Here is a 14,318-nt window from a genome sequence, read left to right on the forward strand (position 1 = left end):
ACTACGTCACACCAGAACTTAAAGTGTGTCCAAGCAGTGGTTCTATCCCAGTAGACGGGATGGGCTGGAAACATGGTATAGCATCAGAGTCCGTACCCAAAAAATGCCATATGTAGATTAACGTGAGAAATAGAAACGTGTACACTATATAGATCAAGGTGCTGTTGTGTATGATACATGGGGTTCTGTTTTTATAACGCATTAATCCGGAAGCTTTAGCGCCCCCTAAAGACTCGTGAAGTCTCCTCCAATCAGAGCGCGCATGAGACCCACGCGTGTGCTGCGTGATGCGTAATGCGCGCTGGAGTGCGGAGCTGCGCGGCTTCAGGTGCGGTTCGTGAAGGTTACCAGGACGCGCTGTCGGCTCTCACAGGTAAGGATGCTGTACACACGCAGTTTTAATAGCACGACACGGACACGGAGAACATTGTGCGCGCACCAGAGAAGCTGTACGGTGTGTCGGGGTGTATAAGCGGGGATGTAGCCGGTGATGTACCGCAATGCAGAACGACTGTGAGCTTGTTTTTATATATATATATAGCTGTGTTTTCCTTCAGTAGGCTTGTGTCAGAAATCAGTCGTGTTTCTGTAGGCGCTCGTGGGTGGGTGTCGTTATAACGCTCAGGTTATAACGCGGGTTATATAGGCTGCATGTCGGCATCTCTATGAACGCGCTCGGGTGCTGATGATGAACAACCTCATGTGGAGGCTGTATGCTCTTTAAACACTCTTGCTTTGCTTTGGCATGCAATGTAACATTATAAACCACCGACCATTTAGCCTGTTGATTTTATTTTATTTAAAATTGATGCAATAAATAAATAAATAAATAAACTCAATTGGTTACTAAATAAATAAAAATACTGAATTGGACAATATTCTTATTTATTTATTAACCAATTCAGTATATTATTTATTTATTAAGTAACCAATTCAGAATATACTGAATTGGATAATAATAATTATAGCACACAGGGCTCTGGTTTTCTTCGTACATGCTTGAATAAAATGCTAAAACGATCTATTGGTGCTTGGAGGATATCAACCCTCCTAAATACCATGTTTAACCTGTGGCTTCATGGACGTTACATTAGCTTACTTTGTTAGGGATGTTATTATTACAATCGTCATCCTCTTCTCTATCCAAGATTTATTTTGTAATGAAATTCTGTGTTCAGTTTTTGAGCTTAGACTTCCTTCAGGGACATTCAGTATGAGCTTATTTTCACTTTACTTAACAGTTTCTGATGTTACCAACAGTACCATCTGATAACCAGGTGATAGCGCAGTGGGAATTTGTCTGTACATAAAGAAACAGATGTTGCACCGCTTTAGTCTTTTAGTCCGTCTGGCTCCTTCGTGTCCACATCTCTACACCAGGCTTCATGCTCAAAGGCCTCAGGGAGTTCAACATTAATGCTAATGTTGCTGTCAGTGCCATCACACTTCTTGTAAATCAGTGAGTACTCGAGCCAAGTCTCCATCATGATTCAGTGCAACTCCACTATGAGATTTTCACTGGGAAATGTAGATTGAGCTCTTGTCCTTGGGTGTATGACACTTATCATGTTATACGTTCGAGAATTTTTTCTCCTATTTAATGGTACTAGCGCTGTAGCACAGTGCATGCTACTAACTCACAGGAACATTTAACTATAGCAGAAAATAAGCCTCAGAAATTAGTTCAGAACCAGCACTCATATTTATAAATTCCAGGATGGACTTTTCCTTGAAATAATGCTGTGAACGACTGTGAATGGTCGTAGCTGCTTCTCATTAATAATACTTTGTCTTTCGTACTGTGTGTATTTAATAAAAACATCGTTTACCGTCACAACAGACTGCTAGCGTGCCATTAAATGAGAAAGTTAATCTGATAAGTGTCAGACTTCGGTCCGTTTAAATACCTCCACAGTATAATATGTGGTCCGGGTGCCTCGTAGAGACCTCTGTCTTCTTCCGTAAAGGTTTTTACGACCGTCTTGTCGTTCATATATACATCAGGCTGTTTAAAGGCATCGTGATAAAATAGCAGTCGTGTTTATTAGCCGTTCATTAATCAATGAATTAATCAAGCTGCGAGAGCGTGTCGAGAAAATAGCCTATTTAAATGACTTTATACAAATACTACAGTATATAATATATACAAGTACAATATTCTAACACTTCGTTAGTGTTTAGTAATTTGTACACCAGAATTATTATGTTAGCTACAGTACGCTGTACATTTTGTGAATAAAACACTCCTTCGCTACTGATAGCCTTTGTTTTCCTAAGAGAGCTTAGCTCTTTAGTAGGTGGCTGTGAGTTGCATCATGATCCAAGCCCTGAGACTTGTCCATTGACATAGATAGAGAATAAAACACCTGATGTTAGTCTTGGAGGGAAAGAGGTTTACGCTCTGCGATCTTTTCTCTGCAACTGAGAACAACTCATATGGGAGAAGACCTCCCTCCATCAGACCATACCAGTTCTTTTCTCTTTCCTCTGTAAATATTGGGGGAAGTCGTGGCCTAATGGTTAGAGAGTCTGACTCATTACCCGAAGGTTGTGGGTTTGAGTCTTGGGCCGGCCACGACTGAGGTGCCCTTGAGCAAGGCTCCAAACGCCCCCAACTGCTCCCTGGGCGCCGCAGCATAAATGGGTGAAATGTGTGTGTGTGTGTGTGTGTGTGTGTGTGTGTGCACTTTGGATGGGTTAAATGCAAAGAACGAATTCTGAGTATGGGTCGCCGTACGTCACGTCACCTTATGTCATTAGCATTTCCACATGTACCTACTGCACTGACTGCGTTTTCGGTTCTGGATGTAACTGCGTAGCCGAATCATCATAACAGTTACACATCAGTGTCGGGCTTCTGTAATAAGTAAAAACTTATTATCCAGAAATAAAACCTCCAGACTCCAATAGTCACCATAGCCCTTTTATTCTAAGGTTCACTCCTCCGTCACTGAGACTGTGAAGACCATTCCATTGTGGACCAACAGCTGCGTCCTTTGAGTTTCTTGCTTGTCACTATTGCCATTTTATTTGAAATGATTCTGGTCTGCGTGCTAATGGCAGTCATCACATGCTATAAATTTCCATCAGGGAGTTTCAGCTTTAAGACCGGTATATGACTGTATACTTTTTTATCACAGGACACTTTCTATTATTTTTATCACTCCAGCAGGGAGAACGATGCGTTATTACTAGTACATGCTCGAGTGCTTGTGTTTTCATCTCAGAACCACTGACATTAACCGTCTTCTCATCGCATCACAGAAAACGAGTCACATCCTGCATATCAGAAAAAAAGGTATTATACAGACTGAGCAATTAAGGGTTAAGGGTCTAGCTCAGGGACCCAGGAGTAGCCACTTGGTGGACCAGGGGTTTGAACTTGCAACCTTCCAGTCAGTAGTCCAATGCCTTAAACACGATACCACAATATTGATGTGTCTATGACGGGGATTTGGTAGCTCAGTGGTTAAGGTGTTTGACTACTGATCGGAAGGTCATTGGTTTGAATCCCAGATCCACCAGATCATATAAAATTTGATTCTACCCAATTGCATTAAATTAACTGAAAAATATTCAAAATGTTTACAATCAATAAATATGGAATATGTTATTTTGATGACAATGAAAATTTTAATTATGAACATAAAATATTTGTACAGTTTACGACTCTTGTATGATGCATTAAGTTAAAAAGAGTAAATAAACAGACAAACAAACAAACAAAAAAGCTCATTTTATTTTTAAATGAACAAAAAGCTCTTTATAAGGTTATGTAAATTTACAGTAAAGTTTTTAAGTGATTCAGAGATTATTTTAGCAGTGAATTGACTTTACTTTACTTTACTGTTAATAAATAGAGCTGCAAGTAGCTAATGTGTGCTAGGAAAAGACAAATGACAAAAAAAAAGTTTTTTATTTTATATATTTTAACAAAATAGAATATGTTCTCATTATGGATGGCGGTCTGATCCGATATCGTTGGCGTAATCTGATATCGGACGGACGATGATAATATTAATGTAAAAAAAAAAAAAAAGCTTGTATCGGAACCCGTATCGGATCCGAACTGCCAGAACGTGGATCTTCCCATCTCTAGTTCTCATATGGATAAACATGCCTTTTCATAGGTATAAGCAGACGTAAATAATCCTGGATTTTTAATTGCTTTGGTACAAAATAATTAAATTCAACCAGTAACAATATCTGATAAAAATATGAAGGAAACACAGCAAGTCAAGTGGCACTACGGAGCGCAGGACACCATTTATCTCTTAATTTGTACCGTTCAGAAAAAATGTAAATAAGCTCAAATGAAAATGAAATAAAACGACTGTTATTTAAACAAAGTATAAAATGTCCTAGTTAAAAAAAAAAAGAAAGCCTTACATTTGCATTGATTTACATGCATCGTTTGATGGAGAACTTCAGCGGGAAAAATCCACATCTGCCCGCTTGTAGAACTGTTTTGCTGTTAATGAAATGCAAATTACTATTTGTTTGTTTGTTTGTTTGTTTGTTTGTCTGTTTGTTTGAATTTTATTTTTATTTTATGGATTCTGTATGAAAAGGAGAAGCTGATCTCCAACACTGAAATTCTCAAAAACGCTTTCTGAAATCGGTTTCTGTCTGAACTCTACACGAGAGGAAACGCCGCTCGAACGGATTTGTATTAGTGCAGGAAAATGTTTGCGGTCCTTTTAGAGATCCTGTTTCTCTGTCTCATCTTCTACCGCTTATCTGAACTTCTCGGGTCACGGGGAGCCTGTGCCTATCTCAGGCGTCATCGGGCATCGAGGCAGGATACACCCTGGACGGAGTGCCAACCCATCACAGGGCACACACACACACTCTCATTCACTCACACACTACGGACAATTTTCCAGAGATGCCAATCAACCTACCATGCATGTCTTTGGACTGGGGGAGGAAACCGGAGTACCCGGAGGAAACCCCCGAGGCACGGGGAGAACATGCAAACTCCACACACACAAGGCGGAGGTGGGAATCGAACCCCGACCCTGGAGGTGTGATAACCCCTAAAAAAACTTGGACCAAAACTGCTACCAAATCACACACAGAGCTGTTGTAGTTTAAAGTTTAGATCCTATAGGTGTAAAGTTAAGTCACCAAGCAAGGCCGTAACATCCATTTTCTTCTCATCTTCATGAAACTGGTGGTTCTGTGGTTCTTTAGTTGTGCCAAGGACGTTTTTATTCCGTTTCCGTTTATTCCGTTTATCCGTTATTCTGTTTATTCCGTTTATCCGTTATTCTGTTTATTCCGCCCAGACGAGTGCTAGCTTTACTTTGCCCAGCCATTTAACATTTCATTTTCATCAACGTCTGCCAGCGGGTGATGCTGAGGTGGCGAGAATGTTAGTTCTGTGACACTTAACTTGTCCTCAATGAAATCTTTCTCCTCTGCATGGTAAAACCTGACGTTCATCACAAGCTGAGCGTTGTGTTTAATATCAGTCGGAGTCACGGCATCCACGTGCTAACATCTCGGCTCTTCTTCTGGCCGAGAGAAGAGGACACGCTGCTGAAAGTGTTTCAGTTTAATAGCGAGCCGTAAATTTATTGTGTCATTCTTAAGGTTTTCAGGTTCAAAGATCAGAAGCTGGAGAATTGTAAGATTGCTGTATCACTGCTGGCTCTCAGCAAAAGTGTTCATTTATCTGTCTGTCTGTTCCTTCTGAGCGCCTGAACACTAAATGTGTGAACCTGATGTCTTGATGGCATTCATTGATTAGTCAGATTCAGTATCTGGGATCGATACTCTAATGAAATGGTTCCGAATGTAATGTCAGTCTTCATTGACATTCATGTTCGCTTTAAAGCCAGGCTAAGAGGGAATAAGTGGGGATTTGGTGCCATGTTGCTTTAGCTTATGAGAAAATGTGTGTGTGTGTGTGTGTGTCTGTGTGTGTATTATATGGATATATACGTAGGACATGCTCCCTCGGATATGAGTATAGGTGTCTTGGCAAAAACGTACACATTCGACACGTTTTTCATGCGCCGTGCCGACGCTGTCATGCATTTCAGTCTGATTCGGCTCGTCCCTGTGAGTGCCTGAGACTAATGTTATAAAGCTACTGTGTCTTTTCTCTTGTCTCCTCCCAACCCGAGCACAGCGCAGCTGTCCCTTTTACTGCGACCATGCAATGTTCCACTTCACCTGACTCAGAAGGAAAGAAGACAAAAGCTCTCCCCTTTTTCTTTCTTTCTTTCTTTCTTTCTTTCTTTCTTTCTTTCTTTCTTTCTTTCTTTCTTTCTTTCTTTCTTTCTTTCTTTAAATGGCCTAAGACAGCTTGCTCTTTATCATATATCCTCTATCTCTCTCTTTCTGTATTCCCTCTCAGGAATATGTCAGTCTTTGAGCTCTTTAGGTTATAATTTAACACCATTTGTTTCTTCCTGCTGAGAGCGAAAGCTTCACGGATGCTTGACTCATAAATATCTCATTTAGCACATCTGCCGAAATGCTCATCTTCCTTTTAGAAAAAAAACCCCTACTCTTATAACTTACTGTACTCTGTAATGAATATGAGTTCAGTACGTTACGATACGATACGATACGATACGATACGATACTGTACGATACTCTAGCGATTTCATGTTAAGGTTACCAACATTGTTAAACTTTTTACAGCAGATAGGATTATTTACTGAACAAACTGTCTATTAGATTGCATTAGCTAACTGTACTGTAATTTGTTCAGTTATTAACACCTTACAGTAAACTACCCCATACGGATCACCATTCTTTAAGACTCCTGGGCCGGATAGGTCGTGATATTTTCTAGCTACGACGGCGTCATCGAATCGCCTCTCCTAAATAAAAACATACTCCTGCTCGAGCGTCTGGACGCCATCTCTACGATCGTTATCCATGCGATGTTCCTCATGCGGTTGAAGGACAGGTTCTCTTTAAACACGTCGTGCCTCTTGTGTGCTTATCTGGGCACGTCGGCAATCTGATTACCGTAGTCCTGATAAGGTTAATGCAGTTAAGAATAGGACTCTGAGCTAATTTGTTTACTGAACTAAACTTTACTCCTATCTAATATCAGGCTTGTCTTTGCACCACAGCTCTTAAGACTAATATGAAGTGACTGCTCAGGTGTACAGACTATATTTGGACTGTGGGCATGATTCCTGCTCGAGTGCTCTTTTGCAGCCACCCGACAGCATTTGATCTGCCGTTGAAGATGTCCAAAGGCTCATCCTCGCTGCAGGAAGCGATTTTCGTATTTTTAGCTCAGATGATCCACTGGAAGTCTAAAGGGAATCAGGTGACTGATTTAGAAGTCATTACAAAGGATTTGCGCCCCACTGAGCTCATTTCACTCTGAAGATTTTTACTTTAATGTTTATTGTGTGTCTACGATTAGACTATTAGTGTAAATGGATTAGCTGCGATCGTCTGAGCTTGGACGTATTCGGGTTCTGTTTTATGTATACACCTAAACAGCGTTCTTTAGATGAAGCTAATCTTCTTCTCCTGTAGAGCATTTATAATGCATTGTCAGACAAATGATGGTCCAGTGTAGACAAAAGTCAATATATGGCCCAGCAATTGGAAGCTCCAGTGTTCTGCCTGTTCCTGTGTTTTAGCTGCCTGAGAGAGCTCTAAAATGTGGTAGCTATTAGCTATATTTGGAGCTAGTTAGCAAGCTAAGTGCGTCAAGAGAAACATTCATTTATTCATTCCATGCCTGTGCCTATCTCAGTCATCGGGCATCGAGGCAGGATACACCCTAGACGGAGTGCCAACCCATCACAGGGCACACACACTCTCATTCACACACACACACACACACACTACGGACAATTTTCCAGAGATGCCAATCAACCTACCATGCATGTCTTTGGACCGGAGGAGGAAACCGGAGTACCCGGAGGAAACCCCCGAGGTACGGGGAGAACATGCAAATCCACACACACGGAGGCGGAGGTGGGAATCGAACCCCCAACCCTGGAGGTGTGAGGTGAACGTGCTAACCACTAAGCCACCGTGCCCCAAGAGAAACAAATGACTTTTAATGATCGTTAAATTAAAGATTTCAAGTTTGTTTATGTGTTTAGTGCAGCAGCTTGTGGAGTTTGGAACAAATTACAGCATTGTCTGATTAAAGTTGCCCAGAACTACATCCTAAAACTAACCGAACCTTGAGGCAGATGGGCTACAACAGCAGAAGACCATGTTGTGTTCCACTTCGCTTGGCCAAGAACAGAAAGCTGAGGCTGCAGGGAGCACAGACTCTCTAAAACCGGTCTGTAACCTGTTCTGATGAATCTTGAGCCTCTTCTGCTGAGGCTCACAGATGGAAATCAATCATCGCTGGAAGGCAAAACCTATTTAAGTATTGTTGCTGACCACGAACGTCCCTTCAAGGCCACCATTTATCTTCTAATAGCTATTTTCAGCATGAAAACGCAGCGGGTCACAAAGCAAAAGTTGTCGCAAACTGGATTCATGAACACGTCGATGAGTCCAGTGTTCTTCAGAGTTCTTTCCGGTCACCGGATCTAAATCCAGTAGATCTAAATCCACCTGTGTTATGAGGGAGAATCTCAAAGGAATGTTTCCAACATCTTACAGAATCCATGAAATGAAGATCTGAAAGCAAAGGAAGGCCATACCGAGTGTAAGTTCCTCAGTGAGTGTTTATAAGAATGAATTTCTTATTAGCATGCTCCACTGTGTCTATAACTACAAGTGCTTACTGTCTGACCTTTTCCAGGTCTTCACAACGCATCATCCGGTCTGCATGTTAGATTTGGCCCAGGTTTTATGCCGGATTCCCTTCCTGACACCTCTGAGCGTTAACTCTTCAGTGGCTGGATTTACTCCCTGACCGGGAATCGAACCCCGGACTGCGCCAACAACAGCACTAATAAACATCCTTCATGTAACGCAATAAGCAATGCGACTTTTTTCTTTTGAGATCTTTCCACTGTTAGGATTAGTTTATTATTAACTAAACTACATGATAATATAGCTAGAACATTCTACATTATACATCACAGATCCGTTAGAACATACACAGTGGCAGCTTGGCAAGTCTGATTACTGTAGATTATAGTGTTTGTCAAGAATTTCGACAAATTAAGCTAATATACTGAATAAAAAAGAACTAAATGAATACAATAAAATAAATTGCAGCCGTAGCACGTTCGCCTCACACGTCCAGGGTCGGGGGTTCGATTCCCACCTCCGCCTTGTGTGTGTGGAGTTTGCATGTTCTCCCCGTGCCTCGGGGGTTTCCTCCGGGTACTCCGGTTTCCTCCCTCGGTCCAAAGACATGCATGGTAGGTTGATTGGCATCTCTGGAAAATTGTCTGTAGTGTGTGAGTGTGTGAGTGAATGAGTGTGTGTGTGTGTGCCCTGTGATGGGTTGGCACTCCGTCCAGGGTGTATCCTGCCTCGATGCCCGATGACGCCCGAGATAGGCACAGGCTCCTCGTGACCCGAGAATTTCGGGTAAGCGGTAGAGAATGAATGAATGAATGAATGAATGAAAATTGCAGCCGTTCTCTCTGCTTAATATATCCACGAAACACGCTAATAAACTATGTCATAATAAATATATTGGGAATGGGATTAGTTTGATTGATTGACTGATTGATTTTGGCCCTGGTGCATTTCAAGTTTTTCCTGACTTTAACCTAGAAATATGCTTTTCTTTTTTTTTTTTTAATTAAGTAATAATATAATCATTCAATAGTTATACAGTTAAAGCTTTTTTCCAAGTCTACCAAGAGACCCGAAGCATTATAGATCTCTTAGAAAGACCTCATTATACATTTAGGGCCTGCTGCTCTCCACTTACTGGCCTTGCATTGCTAAAATTGTGGATCAATAGTTTTCTCTAACCCGTAACTCTGGTCCTGAATGGAAGTACGTTTAAGCCTAGAAATCCCATTACTTGTGAAAGAGAGAGGAAGGCAGCGCTAGCACAGCACTCAGGGATCCATCTCATGCACATCAACTCTGCCTTATTCAATTCCTCCTCATTTTGTGATGTTGTTTTCACAGCCGATGTGTGTATTCACCTCCGTAATTCCCTAAGAGCGTTAAATATCCACGGCTGTGCTGTAAGTGGGAAAATCCTGCACGACGTTTTCTCCTCTTCTGTGATATTTGATTTGCAGTGGGCGTGTTCCTCTTCCCCTGACACGAAAGCTTCGTCGCTCTTTCTCTCCTGAGTCGGTCTCCTGTTTACTCGTGTCATTTTTAATAACAGACTCGATTCCTGAATCCTGGGGGCCTCTGATTTTTGAGAAATGCATCAGGAAACTGAGTCGGGCCGAATAGTAAACAATAAACAAAACAAACGTGTAGCCAATGAGCAGAAAGGGGCGGGGCTTGTCAGTATGGGTGGAGAGAGTGTTCAGTGCACATGTGTGACGTTAGCAGAAAGCGATTTTAACATTGATATGGAGGATAAAAACAAAGAAAGAAAGAGAAGAAAGACTTACGATAAGGACAAGAAGTAGGACGTGTTAATATAGGATCAGCTTTCCAGTGCTGGAGAGAACTGAAGGAGCAGGAAGTTGGCCACATATTCACAGGTCGGAGTTTCCCGAGTCAATAACTCCTGAGCTAAAGGCTGTTTTGTTTTGTTACACAGAACTAATATATGCCTTTGTCCTTTACATCATTATGCTTGTGTGGCATTTTTGCTTGTTTGTTTATCTACAATCGTATTGTTCTTCCCTTCAGCTATGATAAAGACACGTTTCTTTCTGTTAGTCGCCTGGGTTACGTATGTACGTGTGGGCGGAGCTATCGATACAGGGGTGGGACCCATTTGGGTTAGGGGCGTGTTTGTTTTGGTGATTTTGAATGTTAACATATGCTTTCAAAAATTGGAGACCCCACCTTTAATGTATTATTATTATTATTATTATTATTATTATTATTATTATTATTATTATTATTATTAATATTATTATTAAAGGTGCTGCAGCTCCTGAAAATTCAGTCTGATGGTTTATTAATGATGCACGACGGTTAGAAAGTGTCTTTGACTGTAAATGGACAAAGAGACCCAAACGAGTTTTATTTATAATTCATTTATTTTCTAGCTCATTTAGCAAGTAAATAACTTGCCTTGCCTTAATGACTAACCTGAATGACTGAAAAGTGGTAGCTAATAGAATGAAATGATCTCTGGTTAGCTAGTTAGCTAGTTTTTTTTTGTTCTGTGGTCTTCTTGTCGAACATGGAGCCTATAGTAGATTATAGTAGTTTAAGCACGACGATCACAAGTCACAAGAATTGTGCGGCACTTTATTTTGGTTGGGTTTTGTTTTCACCTACCCGTGTAATTGTTGGGACCCTGGCAGAGGTGGCTTGGAGACAGACCCGTACGCAGGATAGCTTCAAATGAAAGGGGTTTAATACAATAGGAAGACAAACATAAACCACAACACACAGGGAATACACACTATAATCAATGAAGCCGCGCTGCCTAATGCAACGCGGCTCACATATATAGTGACACGGACAATCACACACAACGGGAAACAGGTGTGATGACCAGGGAGGAGAAGACGTGGACGGGGCAATCACGTGACACAAACAAACAACAAACGCACAAGGCACCAAGTCTGCACTGATCCCTAACGGATCCACGCTGATCCCTAACAGTAATCCTCGTGATGCAAAAAAAAAAAAAAGATCTTTGAGACTGTAATCTGTGCACTAATCAGGTTTGCACCTTGGCTGGTGTGTGTGCAGAAGGTGCTGGATTAGAAAGTGTTATAGTTCTATAGCTAGAATGTCAAAGATTGTGAAACACATGGAGTTTAATCGTCCATACCGAGGTCTACAAATTGGGGTTTTTTTTTGTCCATCGTTTTGTTATGCACACTCTGTCTCCTGTATTTGTCCACCTCTGTATGTGTGTGTGTGTGTGTGTGTGTGTGTGTGTGCTTGAGGAGTTTTTTTGTTTGGTCCTCAGCTGACTGTTTCTGGGTTCTCGGCTGCAGTCTTGACAGAATGTGCCTTTAAGCGCTGTATTGATGTGGGAACATTCACAAGAAACAGCTCGCTTTGCTGTTTTGTTGCATGCAACTCTAACACTACTGAATACTGAATCAGACAGGATAAAGGATGCTAAGAAACTGTATATTACGTCCTACTCATACACACACACACACACACACACACACACACCTTCAGTTAACCTGATTGAACTCATTTGACATGTCTGTGGTGTTGAACCTGTATAACATTCTATTTATCGACCAGCGCGATATATTTCCAGTTATATCGGCTGTGCTAAAGTCTGTTGCATCAGAGACGTTAATGAAGGTAATCGGCTGTTCTCGTTCATCGCGGCTTCATCTATCACGCTAATTTGCTCAGCCGCGGTAAATATGTTAGGAAGGATTTTTAAGGTCTTACCGTACAAAAGCGACGCGTTTATTTGGTTCTACAGTTTTCAGGAACTGAATTAAACCAAAATAATTCCTGGAGCAGGGAATCTTTCTGTAAGCTGTCCTATATTTCTTAAAAAAAAGAAGTGTGTGTGTGTGTGTGTGTGTGTGTGTGTGTGTGTGTGTGTGTGTGTGTGTGTGTGTGTGTGTGTGTGTGTGAATCGGGTGCTACATTAATATATGACTAAAACTGTGTCATCCTCACTAACGTGCACCCTGTTGAGACTAAACCGATACTGTTTGATGCCCTTAAACATAGAATTTTTACATTTCGTCCGCTTTTTACTCAAAGAACGTTTGATGCCTTTCTGTTTATTCTCTATCGTTCTTGTCATTGTGTAACAGCGTATAAAAGTAAAAATGTATTTGGTCGCCACGTCAGACCGAATGTACAGTACATTACAAAACATGACGAAAGATGACGGTGCACAAAACAGTATACTGCAGTGACATCTAACTCTCACTGCCAAGCTGCTACTGTTGGGCCCTTGAGTAAGGCCCTTAACCCTCTCTGCTCCCATGGTGCTGTATCATGAATGACCCTGTGCTCTGACCCCAAACCTCCAAAGATGGAATTGAAATTTTCACTGTGCTGTAATATAGATGTGACAAAATAAAGACTTCTTTTTTTATTCTACTATGCAATGTCAATAAAGTTATATCTATCTATCACTTATTATGAGATCATTCATTCATTCATTTTCTACCGCTTATCCGAACTTCTCGGGTCACGGGGAGCCTGTGCCTACCTCAGGCGTCATCGGGCATCGAGGCAGGATACACCCTGGACGGAGTGCCAACCCATCACAGGACACACACACACACTCTCATTCACTCACACACTCACACACTACGGACAATTTTCCAGAGATGCCAATCAACCTACCATGCATGTCTTTGGACCAGGGGAGGAAACCTGGAGTACCCGGAGGAAACCCCCGAGGCACGGGGAGAACATGCAAACTCCACACACACAAGGCGGAGACGGGAATCGAACCCCTCTACAAACACACACAAGTGACAAGTATGGTATTTTTAGAAGACTTGGCAGTATTACGACATCAGCATCTGCACCAAAAATCCTGCACTTCCGAGCAGCTCATCCATAATGGATTGGCTACCGATTGTCGTGTCGGAGAAGGTCAGGGAACGAAACCTGCTTCCTGTTCGCAAAAGGAGAAGATTAGGAGAAAAGGATAATTTCCCATGCTGGAATATTTATGTAGGGTCTGTAATGGCTTTATATGAGGAAGAGGGCAGTGGGAGTGAGTCAGCCCTTCAGTACAGAAAGCCTTATCTCTTAAACACAGCGTCGGTAGAGCGCAGGAGGGATCAGGCTGGGAAAGTGCATGCTGCTCTCCACTGTGACTGAAACCTTATATATTTAAAAGCATCCCACACAATTGGACCCAGAGAGCCGGTCACGCTGAAACGGATCCAGGATTTAAGAACTTTTAGACAGGATTTTGATTTATTTATTTATTTTTGGCAGTAAACCCATGCGAAGAAAATCGTTCCGCTCGCTTGCTCTGGTTTTTGTCTTAACGAGGAGGAAGACTGGGAGTATAAAAGCCTCTCAGGCTATTAAGGCTAGGCTATTAACGAGTAGGAAGCACATGATGTTGCTTTTAAAATGCTTAAGAAAGACACTCAAGTCGTGCCTGTGAGGAGCGTTTCAGGCTATCGGTCTCCTTCCTCTAGTGTTTTTTTTTTTTTTTTGGAAAGTCAATACTAATCAATAGTCTTGTATAACACGAACAAAGACACAGCGCTGTTGAATTCTATTAGCGTGAAGCTGATGATTAATATTATTGTTTTCTACAAAAGCTCCTAATTAACGAACGGCTCTGACGGCAATTTCGG

General features: G+C 41.6%; 1 protein-coding gene across 2 annotated transcripts in view; it reads left to right on the top strand.

Annotated features, from left to right (window-relative positions):
• The first annotated feature begins 224 nt into the window (after positions 1 to 224).
• The window catches only part of cntn1a (contactin 1a), a 70,758-nt gene continuing 56,664 nt past the window's right edge, over positions 225 to 14,318 (top strand). The window contains exon 1 of one of the 2 annotated variants that reach the window (XM_027140941.2): positions 225 to 373. The gene's annotated coding sequence lies outside the window, so the exon portion shown is untranslated. Of the gene's footprint in view, positions 374 to 496; positions 514 to 14,318 lie in introns of those variants that run through there. The other variant, XM_027140942.2, reaches the window with a different exon arrangement.

The sequence above is a fragment of the Tachysurus fulvidraco genome, chromosome 10, assembly GCF_022655615.1.
Source record: "Tachysurus fulvidraco isolate hzauxx_2018 chromosome 10, HZAU_PFXX_2.0, whole genome shotgun sequence".
NCBI classification, from domain to species: Eukaryota; Metazoa; Chordata; class Actinopteri; order Siluriformes; family Bagridae; genus Tachysurus; species Tachysurus fulvidraco.